General features: G+C 34.4%; 2 long non-coding RNA genes across 2 annotated transcripts in view; both read left to right on the top strand.

Annotated features, from left to right (window-relative positions):
* The first annotated feature begins 283 nt into the window (after positions 1–283).
* LOC117105426 lies at positions 284–14,367 on the top strand. Its single transcript, XR_004444905.1, has 2 exons — positions 284–12,240; positions 12,275–14,367. It is a non-coding gene; the product is annotated as an uncharacterized LOC117105426 (long non-coding RNA).
* A 6,758-nt stretch (positions 14,368–21,125) lies between these two features.
* The window catches only part of LOC117105433, a 69,360-nt gene continuing 65,171 nt past the window's right edge, over positions 21,126–25,314 (top strand). The window contains exon 1 of the long non-coding RNA XR_004444909.1: positions 21,126–21,431. This is a non-coding gene — a long non-coding RNA (uncharacterized LOC117105433). The remainder of the gene's footprint in view (positions 21,432–25,314) is intronic.

The following is a 25,314-nucleotide window of genomic DNA, read 5'->3' on the forward strand; positions in this document are numbered from 1 at the left end:
ACCTTCACATTCACCCATGTTTGGCCTTTAATAGTACAGAAGAACCTTGTTTTTACGTACCCCAGTTATACAGACCCTCGGTTTTACGTACGCCTCGTATCGACGATGACGTCATCAAAACCCCCGAAAATATTCAAAACAAACGGCCCTTTTCAGAGCAACCATAATTTAAAAGACTATAACAATAAACAAACCATAATGCAACGTATTTTAATTAACCAGCAACGTTGATTGAGTCTAATGCCGGGTTGTTATAATCTAAAACTTGTCTGATTGAATTTTCTACACGAAGCTGAGTAGGCATAGTTTCGTACACGAACGCTAATTGGTTGGCTCGCCCAGTGCAGTGCACATGGTTGCTGTTTCACGTACACAAACACTAATTGGTTGGCTCGCCCAGTTTGTCTCTGCAGGCCCAGACAGGGGCCCAGACAACATCACAGCTCTGTTGTTTAGAATAGCCATGAAGGGGAATTCCCAAGTTATACCTTTGTCGTATAGGTAATCTTACAATATTGATGAATTAAAAAAACACTAAAACGTATGGTTTTAATCGTAGGCCTAGGGGCTAGGTCTAGCCTAGGTAACATCGCTCATTCATAACATATGTTTATTGAGCGTTCGCGTAACGTACATATTAGGTCAAAGGTTACCACAAATTTAACCCAACCTCAATTTTACAAATCCCCCAATTTACGTATATGCCCTCCGGTCCCGTACCGTATGTAAAATCGAGGTTCTACTGTATATTATAAAAATTAGATTTTCTTGCTGTCCCTTTGCAATATACATTAATTGCGATATTTAATGAAGTGCCTTTTTTAGTTTCAATACCTACAGTTCTACTATAGCATCATATATAATTATTTTAATTCATATTGCTAATAATCTATTTCACTTTATGATCACCTTTATATTTTATGATCATCGTATATATTATCCTAGTTTGTGATCATCTTTATAATCTCGTTTTGCTCCCAAATGGCGGGATAATCTTGGCCAACCATTTCTGTCAACATTTTTAAATCAACCTTTTAAATCAACTTGCTTATTGTATCATCAGCTAATAAAATTGAAGAGTGCTCTTCAAAAACTCTCAGTCTGCTACATGTTGATTTGAAAAAATCTAATTTATTTGTTCTTTAAAAAATATTTAATGTGATTTTTCAGTATTACTATTTTTAACACTCATCTAATATTAATCCATTCATTAATAAAAAAAAAAAAATTAATATCTCTAATTGAGAGATGCAGCAAAACTTGCTCAGTCCCGGATTGGGTGAGTTTTGAAAAATCCCCATAATAATTGAAATTTCACACATGTCTGAAAGATTATTATTACATATTTAGCTTTCACCCATCAAGTATGGTGTAAAATCTTTATGACATGACCACCACACTTTCTTGCATACCATCCATTAATTTCCTCCCTCAACATCTGTTATCTCAAAATACATTAAAAATTTATACCCAGTCAAATAAACATATGTAACTCATTATGATTATTGTATGCCATGGTATACCTTTTTTATTTCATGAATACTTACCTGGATGAACTGATATAAGCCAGATTCTTAATGGAACTTACCTGCGAAAAATAATTGATTAGTTTAACCCTGGCATATATAACGCATCAACGTTGTGTATCAAACCTCAAATTTCCTTTCGCCAAGAGCGAGTATAGTGAAGGAGGCACAAAAACATCCAAAGGCACCGACCCAGCAGAAGCTGTCTTGGCATGGCCGACACGACAGGCCACACCCACGCGGAGGCCGCACAAACTTAGCGTCAGGCCAACGCAAGCAGACCTTGCATCACAATTCCTGGTCACAAGATTGGCACATACAACATTCCAAGTGACGATCAAACTTTGGGTAAAATCAAAACACTACAACGAAAGCATGTGGCTTTGTTACACTAGGTAAGCGCCTCACTGTAATTGCTCATGGCGAAAGGAAATTTGAGGCTTGTTGCATAACGTTGATGCGTTATATACGCCTAGGTTAGACAATGCCATTATTTTTCAGGGTAAGTTCAATTAAAAATCTGGCTTACATCAGTTTATCCAGGTACTGTAAGTATCTCACTAATAGACCAATAACATCCGTTCTGATTTGTGTGATTTTACTGTAAATAGCACAAAATATTGGAAACAAGTCAATGATAAATGTACTCCATTATTGTGTGAAATAGATAGACATGGTGATAAATGACGCAAGCATAGCATATAGCATTTCGCTGAACTAGGCTGTGTTGTTGTCAGTATTGGATTAGTGTCCATTTCTCTACACCTTATTACATTTTTACCGCACTTAGTTGGCATGTCTGTAGTCTGGATTGCTGCCTAAAGAAAAGATAGCGTATTAATTAGTGTATTAATATTGCATAACAACAACTTGAAAGTTGTTTGTGATTGTAGTGATTGTAGTGTTTTGTTTGACAAAACAAATGAAATAGGATCAATATTCCTTCTCTCTTTATAGGATCAATATTTCTTCTCTCTTTTTGTTTTGGTTTTTATAAAAGATTTTTATGTAATTATTGAGTTTAAAAATAAAAGTTATTAAAATAACATTTTTTTTTTTAGACAGGCATTATGTCTTTAAACGAGATGAATATTGCACTGTGTTAAAAATACATGACTTACATCTGCTCTTATACAAAACTGCAGTTGGCTGCTTTGTTGTTATTATAGGATTAGCATCTCTTTCTCCACACCTTAACACATTACCACAATTAACACTTAGATAATTAAAAGATGGCATTTCTGTAGTTTGGTTTGCTGCCTAAAGAAAAAGGTAGGTAGTTGTCATAAAACATATTAATGTTGTATAATGACACTACGAAATTCAAAAGCATTGATGGTCTGAATACGCTTGTGATGGTAGTGTTTCAAAACAAATGAAATAGGATCAGTATATCTTTTCTCTTTTTTGTTTTGTTTTTAAATATTTCTTTATAATAAAATATAAGTGATTAAAATAATATGGTTTTGTTTTTTGGTTTTTTTTTGCAGTCATTATATCTTTAAGCAAGAAAATATTGCACTGTGTTGACAATGCATAACTTGCATATGCTCTTTGAATATTATTCAACTTGAAAGCTCCTTTCTTGATTGGGTAACCCCAAATAATTGAACAGTCTGCATTTGGCTGTCGTATTGTTGTATAAAACAGATAGGCAGGGCAGAAAATTTCTTCATAATACATCACTTCACTGAAGTTGGCTGGAATAGATAGGCAGGGCGGAAAATGTGCAAGCATAGCATAGAACATTTCACTGAACTTGCCTGTGTTATTAATATTGGCTTAGTATCCCTTTCTCCATACCTTAATGCATTTCTACAATGCTTAGATAATTCAAAGATGGCATTTTTGTAGTGTGGTTTGCTGCCTAAAGAAAAGATTGTAATTAGTGTATTAAAAATGGAGTAGTCCCCAAAATCTCCATAGTCGTCACTCTGATGTACCCTTTGTATTAAATTTAGGAGCATGGTGGAGGATTCCTTAGATAAAGCATACAGCATTTCACAGGTTGTGTTAACAGCATCGGATTAGTATCTCTTTCTCTACACCTTCATACATTTCACAATGCTTAAATTTTTTGAAGATGTCACTTCTGTAGTCTGGTTTGCTGCCTAAAAACAGGTATATAGTTTAATAAAACATATTAATATTAATATTGTAAACCGACTCCATGGAAGTCAAAAGCTTTGATGGTCTGAAATAGGCTTGTGATTGTGATGTTTTCTTTGTCAAAATAAATGAAATAGGATCAATATTTCTTCTCTATTTTCTTCAGGTTTTTATGAAAGATTTCTATGTAATTAATTATAGTGCAAATATTTTTCCACATCATAATAAAAATAAATGGTATTGAAATAATCTCTCTTTTTTCGGCAGGCATTATATCTTTAAACAAGATAAATATTGCACTGTGTTCAAAATACATGACTTGCATCTGCTCAATTGAACTTGCAAGCTTACATGATGGGGTAGCCCCCAAAATCGCCACAGCCTGCACTCTGATGTAGCCTTATTGTCGGAAATAGATTTGCAAGGTGGATAATGATTCAGGCAAATAATACAGCATTTTACTGCACTTGTTTTTTTCGTTGTTAATATTGGCTTAGTATCCCTTTCTCCATACCTTAATGCATTTCCACAATACTTAGATAATTCAGAGATGGCATTTTTGTAGTGTGGTTTGCTGCCTAAAGAAAAGATTGTAATTAGTGTATTAAACATTGAGTAGTCCCCAAAATCTCCATAGTCGGCACTCTGATGTTCCCTTGTATGAAATTGATGAACACGGAGGATGATTTCTTAAACACAGCATACAGCATTTCACAGGTTGTGTTAACAGTCATCAGATTTGTATCTCTCTACACCTTCATACATTTCACAATGCTTAGATTTTTTGAAGATGGCACTTCTGTAGTCTGGTTTGCTGCCTAAAAACAGGTATATAGTTTAATAAAACATTAATATTGTAAACCGACTCCATGAAAGTCAAAAGCTTTGATGGTCTGAAATAGGCTTGTGATTGTAATGTTTTCTTTGTCACAATAAATGAAATAGGATCAATATTTCTTCTCTATTTTCTTTTGGTTTTTATAAAAGATTTATAGTAATTAATTATAGTGCGAATATTTTTCCACATCATAATAAAAATAAATGGTATTGAAATAATCTCTCTTTTTTCGGCAGGCATTATATCTTTAAACAAGATAAATATTGCACTGTGTTCAAAATACATGACTTGCATCTGCTCAATTGAACTTGCAAGCTTACATGATGGGGTAGCCCCCAAAATCGCCACAGCCTGCACTCTGATGTAGCCTTATTGTCTGAAATAGATTTGCAAGGTGGATAATGATTCAGGCAAATAATACAGCATTTTACTGCACTTGTTTTTTTCGTTGTTAATATTGGCTTAGTATCCCTTTCTCCATACCTTAATGCATTTCCACAATGCTTAGATAATTCAAAGATGGCATTTTTGTAGTGTGGTTTGCTGCCTAAAGAAAAGATTGTAATTAGTGTATTAAACATTGAGTAGTCCCCAAAATCTCCATAGTCGGAATTCTGATGTATCCTTATTGTATGAAATTGACGAACACGGTGGATGATTTCTTAAACATACCATACAGCATTTCACAGGTTGTGATAACAGCATCAGATTAGTATCTCTTTCTCTACACCTTCATACATTTCACAATGCTTAGATTTTTTGAAGATGGCACTTCTGTAGTCTGGTTTGCTGCCTAAAAACAGGTATATAGTTTAATAAAACATATTAATATTGTAAACCGACTCCATGGAAGTCAAAATCTTTGATGGTCTGAAATAGGCTTGTGATTGTAATGTTTTCTTTGTCAAAATAAATGAAATAGGATCAATATTTCTTCTCTATTTTCTTCAGGTTTTTATGAAAGATTTATATGTAATTAATTATAGTGCGAATATTTTTCCACATCATAATAAAAATAAATGGTATTGAAATAATCTCTCTTTTTTCGGCAGGTATTATATCTTTAAACAAGATAAATATTGCACTGTGTTCAAAATACATTACTTGCATCTGCTCAATTGAACTTGCAAACTTACTTGATGGGGTAGCCCCCAAAATCGCCACAGTCTGCACTCTGATATAGCCTTATTGTCGGAAATAGATTTGCAAGGTGGATAAAAATGTAAACATATTATGCAGCATTTTACTGCACTTGTTTTTGTCGTTGGTACTATTGGCTTAGTATCCCTTTCTCCATACCTTAATGCATTTCCACAATGCTTAGATAATTCAAAGATGGCATTTTTGTAGTGTGGTTTGCTGCCTAAAGAAAAGATTGTAAATAGTGTATTAAACATGGAGTAGTCCCCAAAATCTCCATAGTCGGCTCTCTGATGTACCCTTATTGTATGAAATTTAGGAGCATGGTGGATGATTCCTTAGATAAAGCATACAGAATTTCACAGGTTGTGTTAACAGCATCAGATTAGTATCTCTTTCTCTACAACTTCATACATTTCGCAATGCTTAGATTTTTTGAAGATGGCACTACTGTAGTCTGGTTTGCTGCCTAAAAACAGGTATATAGTTTTATAAAACATATTAATATTGTAAACCGACTCCATGGAAATCAAAAGCTTTGATGGTCTGAAATAGGCTTGTGATTGTGATGTTTTCTTTGTCAAAATAAATGAAACAGGATCAATATTTCTTCTCTATTTTCTTTTGGTTTTTATAAAAGATTTATATGTAATTAATTATAGTGCGAATATTTTTCCACATCATAATAAAAATAAATGGTATTGAAATAATCTCTCTTTTTTCGGCAGGCATTATATCTTTAAACAAGATAAATATTGCACTGTGTTCAAAATACATGGCTTGCATCTGCTCAATTGAACAGATTCAACTTGCAAGCTTACATGATGGGGTAGCCCCCAAAATAAATCTCCACATGAAATGGATATGCATGGCGGGTAGTTATGTAAACATATGTACCATACAGCATTTCCCTAAACTGGTTTGTGTTGTCAGGATTGGATTAGCATCCCTTTCTCCACACCATAAATACATTTCCACAACACTTAGATAATTCAAATTGCACTTCTGTGGTCTGGATTGCTACCTAAAGAACAGATAGGTAATATACAGGTATTAAAATATTGTATAACAACACCAGAAAATCAAAAGCTTTGATGGTCTGGAATAGGCTTCTGAAAAATCTGGAAAATTTCTTAAGCAGATAGGTTTTGGATACTATTTAAATGTATCATTAATCGACAAATAAAATCTTAATGACTGTGACCACACTAATCCCAATACACTTGACTACTCATCAAGTCAAAATGACGCCTGTGTCAACAACATACAGTACCTGAGGATAAATATCCCGATCTTGCAAATGTTATCAAAAAGAAACAAAGGCTGTAACATATCGAACTAATTATGAATCGATATAAAATAACATGGGAATGAAGTAAATTAACATAGTTAAAATGCTAGATCGTTATATAGCCATACAATAATAACAATAATTCAACATACTCTATTGAATCTATTCACTTAGATCGAGCTAATCATGAAATTCATGGGCGCCGCCATTTTTGTTAACATGAAAAAAGGTCAAGGTCAAATGACCATGACATCACAGCTGACCATGCTTATCTCGAGCCTGAACAATAAACAGTAGAGAAAAGGCCTTATCAGACCACATCCTCCATGATTAAACATGCTTTAAAGTATAACTCATTTACATGTGTTAAAAGGTCTGAATTTAATTCTTGGTTCCTCCAGGAGAGCGTTCTGCACAGAAGAACAACTCTAGGTGATCTTGGCTTGTATGTTAACAGATACTTCTGTTTCGGTTCTGCACAAGCAAAATGAGTCATACATTGCTTGGAGGTTCTTGATTGCAACTAAAAGTCCTCAGTATGAAGGCAGTCTTTCTAGGTGTCTCGTACATATACTTTGATGCCATATGAACAACATATCCTCCACCTACTGTATATAAGATATGAATTCTCCCTTGTATAATAGAGAGACCAGATGTTGGGAGCATCTGTGTAATAGTGTTCATCGTCAGTTGAAGTGTGTAATTACATATTGAAATATTCTTTAATGCTGTTGGTTGTCGTCCAATTAGCAAGACTCATTTGCTTTCAGGAGTAGTTGGAAATTCATGTTACTTGGTAAAGTAGTGTTGATATAAATATATATATAGTCAGCTACACTCCTTAAGTTTGATCAGCCTTTATTATTTCTTCTACATCTGTGTCACTACAAGCTTATACAATATTTACAGGTGTGAATTTTCGACTTAGTGTTGCCTTTAATGTTTTAAAGGAAAGACCCCTCAATCAACTATACTTTCCCTTTTTAAGATACCAGTTTGGGAGTAGTGGGGTTTCAAAACTTCTGTTTACAAAGTTTTATAAATAGATAACAACTGTCATTTTAACTGTTAATCTTAATTGTATAATTCTTGGAAACTTGACCACTATCACACTAAAGCTATTGTGTTGTCACTCTGAAATTTAACAGAATGTGTTTGAGGGGTGAAGCAGTTTAGTCTGGGAAAGGTTCAATACAATGTTACATTAATAATATAGTTACAGTATGAGAATGGATTTACTAATGCAATTCTGCTGTATAGCTTCACAAGAGTATCATACTTTCGGATCAAGTGCACATCTTGCTTTAGTGACACAGAGATGTAGATGTATATTCTTTGAAACATTAAATGTGTAGTGTCGCCTTTAATGTCTCAAAGGTAAGTCCTCTCAATCAACTATACTTTCCCTTCTTAAGATAACAGTTTGGGTGTGGTTGACATTCTCATCAAGGATTACTGAACATTACCTAATATTTAGTGGACTCTATCAGTCAGATAACATCCAGAGTTTCAAAACTTCGGGAGGTAAAACTTGATACTTAATTTATAGTTCTGTTTACAAATTTAGTTTTATAAATAGATGCCCACACTTTCTTTTGGTCGTCATTTACACTGTTGCAAATTCCTGGGCACCAGCATTTTTCAGTCTTAATATTTCTTCTTCCACCACCTCATCGTCGCATTTGGGTGGGGGGGGGGGAGATATTCGCGTTTCAATTTCGCAATGTCATGTATAAATGTATTTCTTGCCTTTTTTACATCATTGCGTTTATGGCCATCAATATGTCCCCTTCTTCTTATCCGCAGACAGGAACTCCAACTTGTGCAACCATTCTCAAGCTGTTTCAAGTGAAATGGATCTTGGGAATTGTGGTGGTAAATGAGTTGTGGGCAACAGAACAGTGTTGATCCACTTTCAAAATTCGGCAATTCTCATGTTTGGTTGATCTTTGCCGTTTTCCCGGATAAAATGTATTGCCTTATTTAGGTACCTGACAAGAAAATTCAAACTTTATGAAACAGATTGACTCATTCATCAAAAGATGTAGAAAAAGAAATGCAATTTATTGGTATAAATATTGTAAAAATCCATCAACCCATTGTTTTACTTTTGCTACCGAGATTGGTATTATTGAACAAACCAGTGAGAGTTTGGTCTTTCTCAATAAGTTTTCCACATATCAAAAATAGAACATGTAGCCGGTTTCCCCTGTACCTGGGTATAAACCCCTTTGGTAACCCAGCATGTGTCAATTCTGTTTTGAAGGGCTTTGGGTCACCTGCCCCATCTTTGAAATGCAACTTCGTAACAGCCATTACTAACTGAGGAGCACTGCAGTCCGATCCATAGAGTTTCTTCCCTGTAATTTTTTAAAAAGAGAACAAAATAAGTAGGCAGTTATGTAGTCGGAGATGACTCCCATTTCCCGAGACATTTGCTTGTACTGTGGATGGGTGTGGTACATTAGCAAGAGTGACACCATAGCTTTCTGCCATCTTCTTCATCAGCACAGGAATCAGCTCAGTTGGCACAGAACATTCCAGCATCTGGTAAACAATTTGCCTAGTGTTGGCATTGTAAGGCTTACCCTTACCACCATCAACTGGACTTTGTGCTGATGTTTGCTCAACCAGGTCTCCTAAATCATGAACCTCTTCTTCCAATTGTGCTACCTGGTCTTGTAGGTCAAAGATTTCTTTATTTTTTTCTTTTGTCTTATGTCTTCTTCCTTTCCTTTCATGTACACAGTTATTTTCTTCTTTATCTTTAAATCATTCTCTGTGCTCCATGGTACTTTCTTCTGTATATCTTTGCATCTTCTGTTTTCTTTATGTCTGCTAGTTTATCCTTTTTATGCTGTAACTGACTTCCCTTTCTGACCACTGTCTGCCTGCAGTAGGTATTTATCTTTTATTTCTTTGCTTTGGATTCTTTCAGTTTTGTTTTGAGTTCTTCAATACTCCTTTCATTAAAGTCCAGTCGTATTTGCATTTTTGCTTTTACTGGCGTTAACTTCGCTCTTCTCTTCAATGATCGTTCACCCGATGTTTGTTTGGGAGGAGTTATAGGATTCGGAGTAATTGATGACGACACTGTAGAAGCTTCCAGAAATGGGATGTTGGATGAGGAACTAGTTGGTTCTTGCGTTGCTGGAGGACGGTCTACAAGCTTGTACTTGGAAAAATTATCAAAGTGGAGGCTTTCTTAACTGAATGGGAAATCTTGAACTTTTTCAACAAATTCATCATAGAGCTTTTAGCAATCTTGATGCTACGGCTGTCGTCGAAGATGTCAGCTACCTTAGAGAACGCCTTTTTTTGAAGGCAGATGTAGGTGTATAAAAAGTGGCCATTTTGCAACAAACCTGCATCGCTCAGTATTTGGAAGTAGTTCTCCCAAATAAACTTCTGTGGCGTCATCGGTCCAGCAGGTTCGTCCAGGCTATGTACCGTCATTTAACTGCCTACTGAAAAATGAAATCATAATTAATTTGTGCCTTTTTTTTTAGTACTTATTATAGATTCACTATATTAAGCAAAATGATCAAATCATCTCTCTTACTCTCCTATACTCTACTATGATATACCATGTTTTTGTCAACTTTAAAAAATTCTATTTCTCAAACCAAAAAGTGTGCAATAGTCTAACAACATTGACAGATCATTGTCTTTTTTCAATGGACAGCATCATCAGAATGATGATCTGTCACTAGGTGACTAGGCAGGTCTGCCACTAAAGGGCCAATTACAATACACATAGGAATTTGGCTCTCTTCTTTGTTAGTCTTTAAAATACTGTAGAACCATGTCCCACCCTGTCCCATCATGTTTTATCTTTCCCTACCCTTCCCTAGAATGTTATAAAACATTTGAACTGATTATTTTTCGCCCTCAAGCTTCCTATAAAGAACCCACACCTCTACACCTGTACCCAGGAAACGTATGTATGAAGCAAAACATTGTTGGCGTTTTCATTGGTACACAACAAGGGTGGCTAGAATTAATTGCGAAATAAAAATACATAACTAACAGTTACATGCCCTAAAACAGGCAAAACTATGTGGTTGGGGGCCAAACCCGACTACTGTATATCGAAACACAAAACCCAATCAGAAAAAATACTGTATGAATCATACCTAAGTTTTCCACATATCAAACATAGAACATGTAGCCGGTTTCCCCTGTACCTGGGTATAAACCCCTTTGGTAACCCAGCATGTGTCAATTCTGTTTTGAAGGTCTTTGGGTCACCTGCTCCATCTTTGAAACGCAATTTTGCAACAGCCATTCCTAACTGAGCAGCACTGCAGTCCGATCCATAGAGTTTCTTCCCTGTAAAAAAAAAAAAAGGAAAAAAAAAAAATGTAGGCAATTTTTTACATTTCAAATTTATCTTTCAATTTATAGTTATATCTTTGCATTTTCTGTTTTCTTTATGTCTGCTAGTTATGTCTGCTAGTTTATCCTTTTTATGCTGTTACTGACTTTCCTTTCTGGGTATTGTCTGCCTGCAGTAGCGGTATTTATCTTTTATTTCTTTGCTTTGGACGCTTTCATTTTTGTTTTGAGTTCTTCAATACGCCTTTCATTAAAGTCCAGTCGTATTTGCATTTGTGCTTTTACTGGTGTTAACTTCGCTCTTCTCTCAATGATCGTTCACCCGATGTTTGTTTGGGAGGAGTTATAGGCTTCGGAGTAATTGATGACGACACTGTAGAAGCTTCCAGAAATGGGATGTTGGATGAGGAGCTAGTTGGTTCTTGCGTTGCTGGAGGACTGTCTACAAGCTTGTACTTGGAAAAATTATCAAAGTGGAGGCTTTCTTAACTGAATGGGAAATCTTGAACTTTTTCACCAAATTCATCACAGAGCTTTTAGCAATCTTGATGCTATGGCTGTCATCGAAGATGTCAGCTACCTTAGAGAATGCCTTTTTTTGAAGGCAGATGTAGGTGTATAAAAAGTGGCCATTTTGCAACAAACCTGCATCGCTCAGTATTTGGAAGTAGTTCTCCCAAATAAACTTCTGTGGAGTCATCGCTCCAGCAGGTTCATCCAGGCTATGTACTGTCACTTAACTGCCTACTGAAAAATGAAATCATATTTAATTTGTGCCTTTTTTTTTAGTACTTATTATAGATTCACTATATTAAGCAAAATGATCAAATCATTAAATCTCTCTTACTCTCCTATACTCTACTATGATATACCATGTTTTTGTCAACTTTAAAAAATTCTATTTCTCAAACCAAAAAGTGTGCAATAGTCTAACAACATTGACAGATCATTGTCTTTTTTCAATGGACAGCATCATCAGAATGATGATCTGTCACTAGGTGACTGATCATCAGAATGATGATCTGTCACTAGGTGACTAGGCAGGTCTGCCACTAGAGGGCCAATTACAATACACATAGGAATTTGGCTCTCTTCTTTGTTAGTCTTTAAAATACTGTAGAACCATGTCCCACCCTGTCCCATCATGTTTTATCTTTCCCTACCCTTCCCTAGAATGTTATAAAGCATTTGAACTGATTATTTTTTGCCCTCAAGCTTCCTATAAAGAACCCACACCTCTACACCTGTACCCAGGAAACGTATGTACAGTATGAAGCAAAACATTGTTGGCATTTTCATTGGTACACAACAAGGGTGGCTAGAATTAATTGCGAAATAAAAACACATAACTAACAGTTACATGCCCTAAAACAGGCAAAACTATGTGGTTGGGGGCCAAACCCGACTATATCGAAACACAAAACCCAATCAGAAAAAATACTGTATAAATCATACCTACCTGTGTTCAGAATACACTTGCACGCGAAGCCACATAAATAACTGATGCACCTACGACAAGCGCCGGAGGCAGATATCAAAACTGAACAAGTAAGGCGTGCACTCGGTCGATGCAAAAATTACGTTTGCTAGCAAACCTGATATTTAATCAATAAATATGAATATCAATAAAGTCAATCAAGCAGCCAGAGAAAGCCTTTTTTCATTTTAATTTTTTCTTAATAAAAATGCAATCAGAAAAAGTGAATAACAAAACAAATAGAAAAAAGGAAATGGTTATACAGTAACAGACTGCATTATACAGTAAGTTGTAGACATTAGATATAAAATATTAATATTATCTTAACAAATATGTTGTTGTAACAGTATAATATGTCGTTCCTTTTTAGACACTGGAAAAAAGCGCATAGACAGTGTAGTATGCGCTATAGAAATGGAAGACCATTACCCTATATGTTTGTATATTTTGGTATGTGTAAATTGATACGAATAATGTATGCATCTATTTATGTATACATACCAACTTTTTTTTCATGCTTAGCTTTCATTCATTTTTCTATATACTGTATATATTACTAGTTATGTTAAGATACAACTTGTATTAGTGTGTACTATGCACCACCTGTTGAGTGCCACTGATATATGGTTTGCCATTAAATTATCATTATTATTATTATTATTTTTATTATTATTTATTATTGTTTATCAATATACCAAATATGATAGTAATATGTTGCATATTATCAAGTTCTGAATTGAAGACTGGTCTGCATAGGCTTTTCACATATTACTTCAGTCATTGTTATATTTGTATTTGTCTGTTATACAATTTATTACCTATATTTTCTTTTATAATAAGCAGATTTTATGTCTAGAAAATATAATATAGCTACTACTGTAGTATGTTACACAAATATTTACTGGGTTGAGGAGCATTGTTCAAATTTCCCGAGGTGATCTGGAGGCTGTACTGTTTTCCAAGATGAAGTTGAGGGACATAGTACAGCTTCAGGTCACCAATGGCTATAACTTGACCCGATTAAAATCCCAGTAAATATTTGTTTTATATACCACTACCTTTACATAGATTGACCGGCTAAGGAGGGCATGGCCGGAACTGTTGCCCAGCTTTTAACCAATCAAATGCCTGGAATCTATGTAGTTGGTACAGTATATACATGGAGGTAATAGTTTCTATTGAAAATCATATAAAGTATGTAAGGTGTCTGGTTGATTTGTAAATATTGGCATTATCTCTATTTGTTAACTATGTTATTTGTGCAGTAAGTAAATACCAAATGTAATTATAATATTATACCAAATGTTAATACATATCAAATCCAGAGAGGTTAACTATACTGTATGTTCCTTTTTTGTTTAGAGGTAAGTTTTTGTTTCAATTTAGCTAAAATGTCCTTTTATTAAACTATATTAATTATATTTTATAAGACATGTTGATATTATATAAAATCTTTATACTTTTTAACTTCTGTCTGGTTTTTACTGTACCAGCAATATCCTAGCATTCCATCGATAGTGCCTGACTAAAACTTACTGTAGCAAATTTTACAGGAAGTTTCAAATTTGTCATAGTATACACATTTAGATTTTTAAAAATCAAGTTTTGCATTTGTATGAAAAATAAATAAAGCTAAAATTATTATAAATGTTTTGTTTTTGTGTTTTTTGTTCAAAGTTGAGCTGATAGTGATACTGTTACTTGAATTAAAAATGTGCAATTCTGTACCTTGACTGCACAAAATAGACCTTTCCCGAGTGTCGGGACAAACTTAACATTTGGCCAATCAGAACAGGGACAAGAATACACGAGTGGCTTATTCCGTCTCTAAATATCGAGTATGGGACGCCAATTAAATTAGGTATGGCGCGCACTAAGTGCAATAAAGAGTGAATAACCCAAAATTAGGGCCTGGAACCCAGGCTAACGGTTAGCAGGATCCGGATTACAAACATACACACTGACCTGTGCGTTCATACAAGAAAATTTCCGATCCAGATACCAAGTAGATGCAGTGGTGGCACCAGTGGGGGTGGGGGAGCAGGGGCTTAAGCTCCCCCACCGGACAGGTCGAGCCTCCCCATTGGACAGAGCTCGTCGGGCAGTCGGACTAAAGAATATATAAAATAGGCCCACGCCAATCCGACGTCATTTCTGGCCATCCAGAGGTTCCTATTCTTAAAAAAATCTCATTTGGGAGGGGGAACACCCTCTCAAACCCTTGCCCCAGCTTGGGCCTATCAAGCCCAGTTCCCTTTGTCGGACAGCTCAGCCCCACACCCCCTCCCCCAGAAAATATATCCTAGAGCCGCCACTGAGATGATAGGTTTACTGGCCAATTGGTAACAGGAAATTGGCAATGCATACGTGCAATTGGTGTACGATAGAAACACGCTCAATTTGCTAACCCTTAGCGTACCTGGATCCTGGTAATGGTTAGCGAAACCGATCCGGATAACCGATACTAGGGCTCTCGTGTGAACTGACTACTGTTGTTGTCCAAGAACTTAGCAACAATAAACAAGGGGCTGGGCTTTAGTGAAACACTGTACTAAACACTTGAAAGGGGAAAGAATCTATTTTTGGTATCGGTAATTGAGTATTCCTGTGTAAATTTTTCCCTCGTGCGCCAACTTTAAACGATCTTGGCGTACAAAGCCTTACCAAGTGTTACACCTCAAGCGTTTGCTAATGTAAAATATACATATTAAATTTATCATCAATATTTCCTCACAACACCCCACAATACAAGTTTTAAGTTTATTTTACCAAAGATAACAAGATATAGTCAAAATTTGGATCAATGTACTAAAACAGGGGGTTAAAAAACATACATTAAATATAGGCATAGAAATGGAAGCAACATCATTCTCAACACATTTTAATATTTAATGTTTCTCTGGTAGAATTATATTTCTTCTAATCTTGCCGGGATGAATATTAAGAAGTCTGTGATCACACAATAACACATTTTGACGGTAACGATGTGTTGTAGTTCCACATTTACAGAGGAATTATAAGGGGCGTTTAATTGAGTATATACGGATCCATTTTACACCAAATAAATAAACGCCGCGCCTCGCTCGAATAAAACGTCCTCTCAAAAACGCCTTCCAACAACAAACGCGTTTATTCGAACAAATGCGGTATATACTTTAGATTTAGGCATGAATTGTTATAGAAAAGAGGCCTACTTGATTTGATTTTAACTCATTTTTTCTTACAACCCTACAAAAACAGGCTAGAAATATACTACAAATTATAGAATTTAATATATATATAGACAGCAAATTATCTGTCTCTTATACACAGGCATTAATTATGTCATCATCAGGAATGAAATATTATCCATATTTTTTCCAGCTTATATGCACAAGTACAAAAAGTGTTTAACTGTGTACTCCAGAAATATTCAAGCAGAACTTTGTAACATTAGACAATTTCGTGGAATGGGTACCATTTAAGAGTTGTTAACCATGTACTCAAAATTAAATGAACCAAAAATGTATACATAGGCCTACTGATGATAGCTTATTAAGATCTGGGTTAGATTGCCTTTTTACGTATGCTTAAACAAAGTAAAGGAACAGTTAAAGAAGTAAAACTCATAACTTATGGCAGTACAAAAAAGTTTCTCATTTTATATCTACTAAAGATCAAACCCCTAAGGAGTAGGAGCTCTGTTGTTTATCATTTTAAATGTCCAGGTTGTAATAATGATTATTTGGTAAGACAAATAGATGCTAAATAACTAGACTAGAGCATTCTTCACGATCTGATTATAGTGTTATATACAGTATAATCAAATGCAAAATTGTGAGGCATTCCAATATGTTTTAGGTTTACTAATGTATACTTGAAAATGATAATGTAGCCTGTAATGTAAGTAATAAATTAGGTTTAATATTTTCTTAATACTAACATTTTCTAATGCTGATCTCTCCTATATAACAGGTGTGGCGTCGGGGAGAAAAAGCACAATTCGTCCTGGAGAAAAAAAAATTATATGTATTTTCTACATATTAGATGGCGCTAAAATCGATTAATAAGCCTTTGAAACCCCTAAATTGTCAAAATTTCCGCTGGACCACTTTCGAAACCTTAATCGAAGCTCGACCACACCCACTTAGCTTTCGTCGGGGAAATGTGACCCCTCGTCGGGGATCGGGGCATCGGCTCCCCCGTCAGGCAAATCCTGGCGCCGTACCCCTGCTATTTAAAGAAGCATTTGCTATACTTAGGCTACACCCATTGCTTAATGGGGATAAAGCTTCAAAGGCGCTTTCTTTGTTTTTTTAGGTAGCTTTGATGAGTATGGTAAGAATGCTTTGATTTTTAATTTATTCATAGCTATGTCACCTACTAGAGGTACAGTAATGTTTTGATTGTGGATTAAACATGGTAGGGGATAAAGCTTCAAAGGAGCTTTCTTTGTTTTTTAGGTAGCTTTGATCAGTAGGGTAAGAATGCTTTGATTTTTAATTTATTCATAGCTATGTCACCTACAAGATGTACAGTAATGTTTTGATTGTTGATTAAACATGGTAAGCCTACTTGTGCGTAAGTTGGCAAATATGGATAATTTTTCATTCCTGATGATGACATTAATGTCAAAGTATTGAATCCCGACACGATGGCTTTCACTTCGATACTTGGCTTAGGCCTATATATTACCAGGGAGTTGTTATAGCAACTATAACAACTCCCTGATATTACACTATCTTATATTTACTATACCAACAGTTTTAGAATCGTTGTTTCCGAAGCTTTAAACAAGTTTTCCGCTGAGATAAATAGACAATCAAAAATCAGTTGAGCGCCCTCTATTTTTATAACTCCCGCAGCATTGACTTGAATCGCACCTGGACACAGCTAATTATTATATATTTATATAAACTTACTGTGTGACTATTTGACTTATATTCGCATTATTAATTTTTCCTGTCTTTACTGAAATCATTTCTTATTTTAGTAAATCAAAATATACTGTAAAAACCTCAAATGGAAGTCTTATTTAATGCTGAAAGGACGACATAAAGTGAGCCTTATCTGATCTAATAAAATCATTAATTAATCATCATCGCCTTATAATTACAAGCCCTAGTAATTATCTTTATTCAATGTCACAAATACGAATAGCCACACATTAATAACTGTGTAAAGACTAAATTTATTTTCACCACATTGCTCTCTCATACAAAGTTACTTAGGCTAATTTTTGAGATGCATGATTTACATTCTGGTACAGGTATAGTCTTTATATAGGAATAGTGTATATACAATTCAATTTACCTTATTTAATAATAATAATCATCATTCCTGATGGTGACATAATTAATGTCGAAATGTTGATCCGACACGATGGCGTGCATTTCGATTTTTGAAGTTCACCTCAACAAAAGGGTAGGGTAAAATTACAGACAACAATGAAAAGTAGAAAAAGAGGAGTCGAGGTCGGCTTACCCACCACCCCGTCGATCCCCCGTCTTCAGATCGAAGCCTCAAGAGCGTAGGCCTACGCCTTTCAAATCTGAGACGTTAATTCAATAACAGGTTTGATGACATCATTAGGCTATTTATCAGAACCCAAAACGACATTTGTCTACCCTTGACTTATGTTGGAAGTTTTCATAGAATTCAAGCTCGGTGAAAAACTTGTTTTTAACATCATAGTAATTGGGACAGCAAATTATATATGGTTGTATCAGGGAGTTGATATGGTTGTATTCTCTATTTTTTTTTTTATAAACCATTTCCTTTATTTTCATTTAGGCCCTATTATTATTTTCGTTTTATTTTCATTTTTCTCTGATTTTTCTTCTCTAGTAAATATCTTAAATTTTCCTTTTTTATTTCCCGAGTCTTTTATTTCATTGTTTCGTTTTCTTTTCATATTTCTTTCATTCTTCTCTCATATTTTCTCGTCTGCATCTAAAACTAGATTTTATGTTGATGACCGAGCTGCGGCTGCTAATGAATTCTGTTCTTGCAAATGTTGAGAATTTCAATAGATAAAGCTTCCAAAAATAGTGTTAAGAATCACATAGGCCTATTGGAAGTAAACTGGAACTCTAAATTGCGTGTTGAACTGATCTGTATTCCCAACGTTCTCTGTTATAAGAAGCTGCTAACCCTCCGCTCTCACGTCGCAACCCATGCACCCACCCAACTATTACCATTGGGTAAAGGGGAGTGGTCTAGTTTTCCACGTTGAAATTGTATTTCTTTATTCTTTATATACTGGAGAACCTGTTCAGCTGTAGGAAACCGGCTGTTCTCACACACACGGCCCATTACAAAAAAAAAAGAAAAAAAAAAAAAAAGCAAAACAAAACAAACAAACAAACAAAAAAAAAAAACAAAAAAAAAAACAAATTGAAAAAAAACAATGATTGACTCTGTGGGGGGGGGGGGTGTCCAGGGCTATCTCACGGGCCGTACTTTTGTACCTCTGGATCCCATTGGTGCTGTTCTCTAATTTTACAATCAAAAATGATAGAAACACTTCCAGTTACTCGAAGTGTTTTTATTATTTTGATCATTATCCAGTATAAAAATCAGTGTACACATTTTTTGAAATTCAACAATTTCTATGGTCAAGTTAATTTCAATTATTTTTAATGATTTGTTTTGTCTTAGCTTTATATTAATCATTGTATGATTTAACACAAAAAAGTACATTTTTGAGATAGTGAAGGCAGGCTACGATCACACGTTGAGGGCAGGATAACAGTTTTCCAAAAAAGCGAATGGAGTCTGTGTTCATGATGGGGTTTTTTTTCTTAATGAGTTTTAATAAAAAAAATGCGCGTAAAAGAGTTTTTATTATGAAACGAGAGTACAAAGTTTTAAAAAATGTTAATATAATAATCGTTGGTATAATGCACAATTTAATTCATGGAAAATTTAAATAAAATATACAATCTAATGCACATTGTACGAAAGATAATTTTATTGAGATTTTTGTTATAAGCAACCTGTACAGCCCATTTCGTTTGTCACTCATGATGAAATAGACAAAGGAGTTTTAAAATCAATTTTTATACTGGATAATGATAAAAATAATAAAAAAAATTTCGAGTGACTGGAAGTGTTTCTACCATTTTTAGATGTAAAATTATGGGTAAACACTTTTTTATATACACTAACCTATGTTCAAGCTGATAATTTTAATATTACTTCAAAATGAGGAAGGTTTTTTTTTTTTTTCATGGATATTTTTATATTATTCCTCCTAAAAAAAGACCAAAGGACAGATAAATTATTCATGTTTTGAATAAATTTTGTGTTTTCAGTCCGCCACTGTGTGCTTTAATTTATGATTTTATCTCATTGTCCCCCTCATCGGTTGTGTTGTCTCGACTATCGCTCACCCCACCCGGTTTCGGACATCTCTGGATCCGCCCCTGGCTCACCATGAAGATGCTTTTATCCCCTCAAATCGGGTACACAGTTAGTTTTGTATAAGAGCTGTGTTTTACTCCCCAATTGTTCCAAATGAGTGTTAAACATTATTATCTGATGAAGGGTCATATTACTACCATAATAATGTACAGAAAATATTAGTTTATATATTTGCTTCAGGCTTCATTATATGGTAAATGATAAAACAGTTTCAATCATATTGCAATACTGTATATGATATATATACTGTCTCTTATACACATCTAGATGTGTATAAGAGACAGATATATATATATATATATACATGTATATATATGTACAATAAATATTTAATTTTTGAGACAGATACAGAACTTTGTTTGACTTCTTATTTTATATATACAAATCTGTCAATGCACAACTCTATATTTATTTGTATATATATATATACTCGTATTTATTTATATCTGTAGGCCTACGTATACCTGATGAAGGGCGGTGCTCGAAAACATTCGTGTAATCAATAAATTACCTTTTGGCATGACACCTCTCACCTCTCAAGCGTTTTTATATAGTATATAGGGCCTAATGTTTGCCGATGCAGCTTTTAAGTTATCATAAAGCACAGTATGTCATGATGTATACGCCCTATATGTCAAGTAAACTGAACTTGAGTATTACATCATATTTGGAACTTATATTTTAAAAACTTAAACAAAAATGATGTTTAAAGAATTGTTTTGGGATTAAACCATTGTTTCCACAAAGCCATTCATATCATCAGTCGGTTGATGAACGCGGCATTGTTGGTGATAAAATAGTTTCAAAAATAAATGTTTGAATGATTGATGGGCAGATTAATTAAGGCGTCATTACATTACAATTCTTTCTTTACATCGCCAGTTGATAAGACATGTGGCTGCTAATGATTCGTCAAAATGTCTTTAAATATGTTTATGAAAGACGACACTGTCGGAAAACAATTCCTGGAATAACGTGAGAAGTAGAACTGTGAAACAGCGGCTTACTTTTGTTTAGCAACCTTATTAGATGACGTAGTGACGTAGTCTAGTAGCCAACCAATAGAATTTCATAGTACGAGCGACTAACTGTGCGACAATCATCAAGTAGGTCATTGGGTCATGGTCAGTCACCTCTCTTTTGTGTACGTCGTCGAATACGTCGGCGACGGACAACTTGCTTGTTTTTGTCTGTGAGTGAGAGCGCCGCATTAGATTGGGCTTTGACAGTAGTCGCAAGTGCGCCGGTGGGAACTCTTTCTATACTGCGAACTTCACTACCAAAAAGACGCTCGAACCAGAGAGAGAAGTAAGCCATTTTTTAACTTTTAGCATTGACTAGGTCTAAATTATAGTATCCGATTTAAGACGCCAATGCATGAATAAGTATAGCTGCATGCATTCAATCATTTCACTTCACTGCGCCGTGAGAGTGGTTGTGTTCGCGGTACTGAAAACAGGCCCTGTATCGCATAGATAGAGAAACACAGCGGGCTTCCCCACCAATAATTTGCAGAAACGCCGCAGGCTCCTTTCATTTATTTCGGATTGACTAATGTGAGAGCATTCTGTTGTCTGGCTATAAAAAGGTGAACAACCGGTAAAAGCAAATATTGAATCATAACTCCTTTTTATTGTTTGAAAATCTGAAGTTCTACGCATCAAACTGAATGAATGTGAATTTATTTTTAGCAAAGTCGTTTGGGCAATGTATTGCAAATCCTTGAAATCATCTGGCAGAAATCATGTTTTGTTTCATACAAACCACGGTTTGAAATTTACTGGATGATGGTAATGTTTCTGACTAAATAACTAAGTTCACAAATGTTCAAGCCTACATATGATTTGTACATGAATATACAGTACAATTACACTTTTTTTTGTCAGTAGCCTTTTTAGTAGGCATACAACGTATTTAGTTCCATTTGTGGACTTGTTTCTGAAATAAACCTAATAAACAAGCATCAGTTATTGTTTAAAAAGTACAGGCATTGGTCAGCTTTAGCATGATGGAATAAGAAATATATTAATTAAGAATAATAGAATTCATTAAAAATAAAATTAATATATTATTATTAGTAAACCATAATATTTTTGTTTTTTGATATAAGTTTAAAAATATCAAACAAAAATAAATTTGCTGGGCACACAATATTTCCACAATGTACTAATTAAAATAAACAAATTAAAAAAAAAAAATCACAGACAGGCACCACAAAATGAACAAAAACCAATTATTAATATTATTTCATTACAATACTTGCATTTATTGTCTTGCTGAAGAAATGATATTAAATAACACTATACTAGTAAACATAAAATATATTTAAATTAAAAATACTGAATGATGTGAAAAACAGTACATTTGATAAATATAACCATAATTATAATAATCTAAAAAAATATTTAGATAGAAAAACATGGTGGAAATGTAGATTTAGTTAGTGTCCTTTATTGCCACTGCTTTGCATCTGGCAAATGTTAAATTTTATTAATTGTGTATCTGTTTATTTGTCCTTTTACAGTATTCAACTTATTCTTTGTTTGAAATATTGTATAACTGTTCTGTAGTGTAAATGTACATTTTATTGTGTTTTGTGATTGTTAGTAATATCCCAGGCAGAAGCAGTTATGTATGCATGCCAAATCAAATTTATCAGAGTCTGAGATAGTAAAGCAGAGCTGAAAATAACTGAAAACTACTCAATAAAACAAAAATAGACCAATTTAGTAGGACAACGATGTGACAATACAGGCGAAAACATAATGGATTCCCCATGACTGTTTTATGAATTAGTACTAGTAGTATGCAAATAAGGTAAAGTATAAAAATGTTCTTAAGAATAGATAATGTGATTTAGTTGGATTTGCAATACTGTAACACATCTGTAATCGTTGCTTTGCCAGTGTTGCTAAATCTGAACTTGCATACTGTACAATTTCAAGATGATTTTCAATATAAAATTTAACAGTACATTACTACACTACTAAACATCAACAGCATTTCATTCATATTCGTAGTATTTTTTAACTACCATTGTTTGATTCTCAAACTCCATGTGCCCACATGTCATCTGAAGACATATGGAGAGGGAGGTCCTTTTATGTTTTTTTTGGCACCTGCAGTTCTAGAATTCACTGCCACAGTCAGTTCAAGAGATCTTTAAGCGCTGTCTTAATTCATTCATTCTTATTCGACCTCTAATTTTCCTCCACTTTCCCTATGTTTTATTTTCACTATCTTTTTATTTATATGTGATGCTTTTTTTGCCTACCACTCTCTTTTTTATTTGATCAATTATTCTGGTTTTGCTTTTTTCTATTTTCCAGTTAGCGCAAGAGACGAATGTTATATGAACTATACAAATGCACAGCCATTTACCATTGACCATTTTGTAGATACAGTACCAACTAAGCAAGAATTATTCATTGTTTAATGTCTGCTACGATCATTGAACATGTACTGACCTTATTTAAATAAAATTGTTTACAAACGTTTCCATAGAAACTACATACACTATGTGGAAAAAAAAATATTTCAAGAGTTTCCTCATAATGTTTTTGTGCATTTACTAATTGTTTATTGTTATTTGACATCAACTCTGCCTTCAGCTAAAAGTAATTATTTGCGATGTTTACAGTAGATGGCTTAGCATGACAATGGTGCGAACCATTCACTTGATCTGTGTTTAACTTGGCATTAAAACACAAGACCTGACGTTAAACTATAGTGGTGGTGCCGTCGGGGGATCTGGAGTGGGGAAAAAATGTGACCCCGGTTGTAAAGTAAACCTGGACCTAATAGGGTAAACAACTATACATCTGGCACCATTTCTTGACTTGCAGTGGAATATGCCAATTTTATTGTTCTTCAATTCAGTGGTACCAAGAACTATTTGAAGGGGATGATGGGAGGTGGCAGGGGCAGCTTACTGTTAGGCCAAATATAATTAATTTTACTTCCGGGATTTGAAATTATTTTTTTGTGAGGGTATTTACTATTTTCTATTTAATATCCTATATATACCAGTGGTAAACAGGCTAGTATTGTAAATAGTAAAAATGTTTTTTTTTTTTTTTATAAAAAAATAAAAAATAAAATGAATCTTTATATAATATATTTATCTATTATATTTCTACACCACTGTACTGTAGGCTTTGACAACAACCTTTTATATCACCAATACCATTGTATTTTTATTTTCCATTGAAAAATTAGTGCTTTTAAAAAAAATTAGTACATTTTTTCATGAGGCTCTAAAATTTGATGCGGGGGGGGGGGGGGATGTGAAATAAGCAATTCATTTTATTTGGCCTTGTGTACAATATACTCATTGATTCCAGGTCTTGTTTATATAGCAAGGAAGTCTGAACAAAATTTTGATCTCAGATTTTCAATGTGATGTCATGAAATGTAATGCCAAGATTGAATTTCAGTGCCCTGGATTACACAGTCACCATGGTAACACCTCTGTAAAAGTTACAAGCATCTCTGATAAAGGCACTCATTACCAAGAGCCCAATCACACTCAATAGTTTTGTCGACTCAGCCACAATTTTTTCAAGTGTGAGCGATCAATAAATTTTAAGCCGACTTAGAGCCGACTTAAATATAGTCCGAATTTGATGTCGACTCAGGTCCCGCAAAGTGGGGACTGGGCCAACTCATCTTTATATCTGAAAGTAAACTAAAAGTGGTTCGCTAAGGTCGATTTAATAGTGATCATTCCTGACACCTTATGCCATAACACTTCACATTAAATCCAGGAGCATAGGAGGAAGTGTGAAGGTTTGCAGTGCGACCCTGATCCTACTTAAAATACTAACTGCAAACAGAATCGTCATTTTGAGTTGGCCATAGTTAAGGCAGCCCTGTAATAAGTGCGACAAGGCTGTAAGTTGTAGATCGTGGAAGTCAATTAAATATGAATGTGATTTCTTTCACATTCTAATAAATATATAGGGGTCAGCCCCTTCATACATTAGCAAGTTGCATGTCTTTGTGAATTGTAGTAACTAGAAGTATATTTAAGCAATGTGAATTAAACCAAAGAGTATAGATAGAACTAGAAATTGCAAATTGCAAGTGAAGTGCTGCGAAGTACAACTGCATATAAATGTTCTTCAAACAAAATTATTTATGCGAGTAAAATGAAAATAATGAATAATAAAACTATAACAAATAATATGAG

Source organism: Anneissia japonica, unplaced genomic scaffold (genome assembly GCF_011630105.1).
Source record: "Anneissia japonica isolate Jap-2015-1 unplaced genomic scaffold, ASM1163010v1 scaffold287850_len318503_cov185, whole genome shotgun sequence".
NCBI lineage: Eukaryota > Metazoa > Echinodermata > Crinoidea > Comatulida > Comatulidae > Anneissia > Anneissia japonica.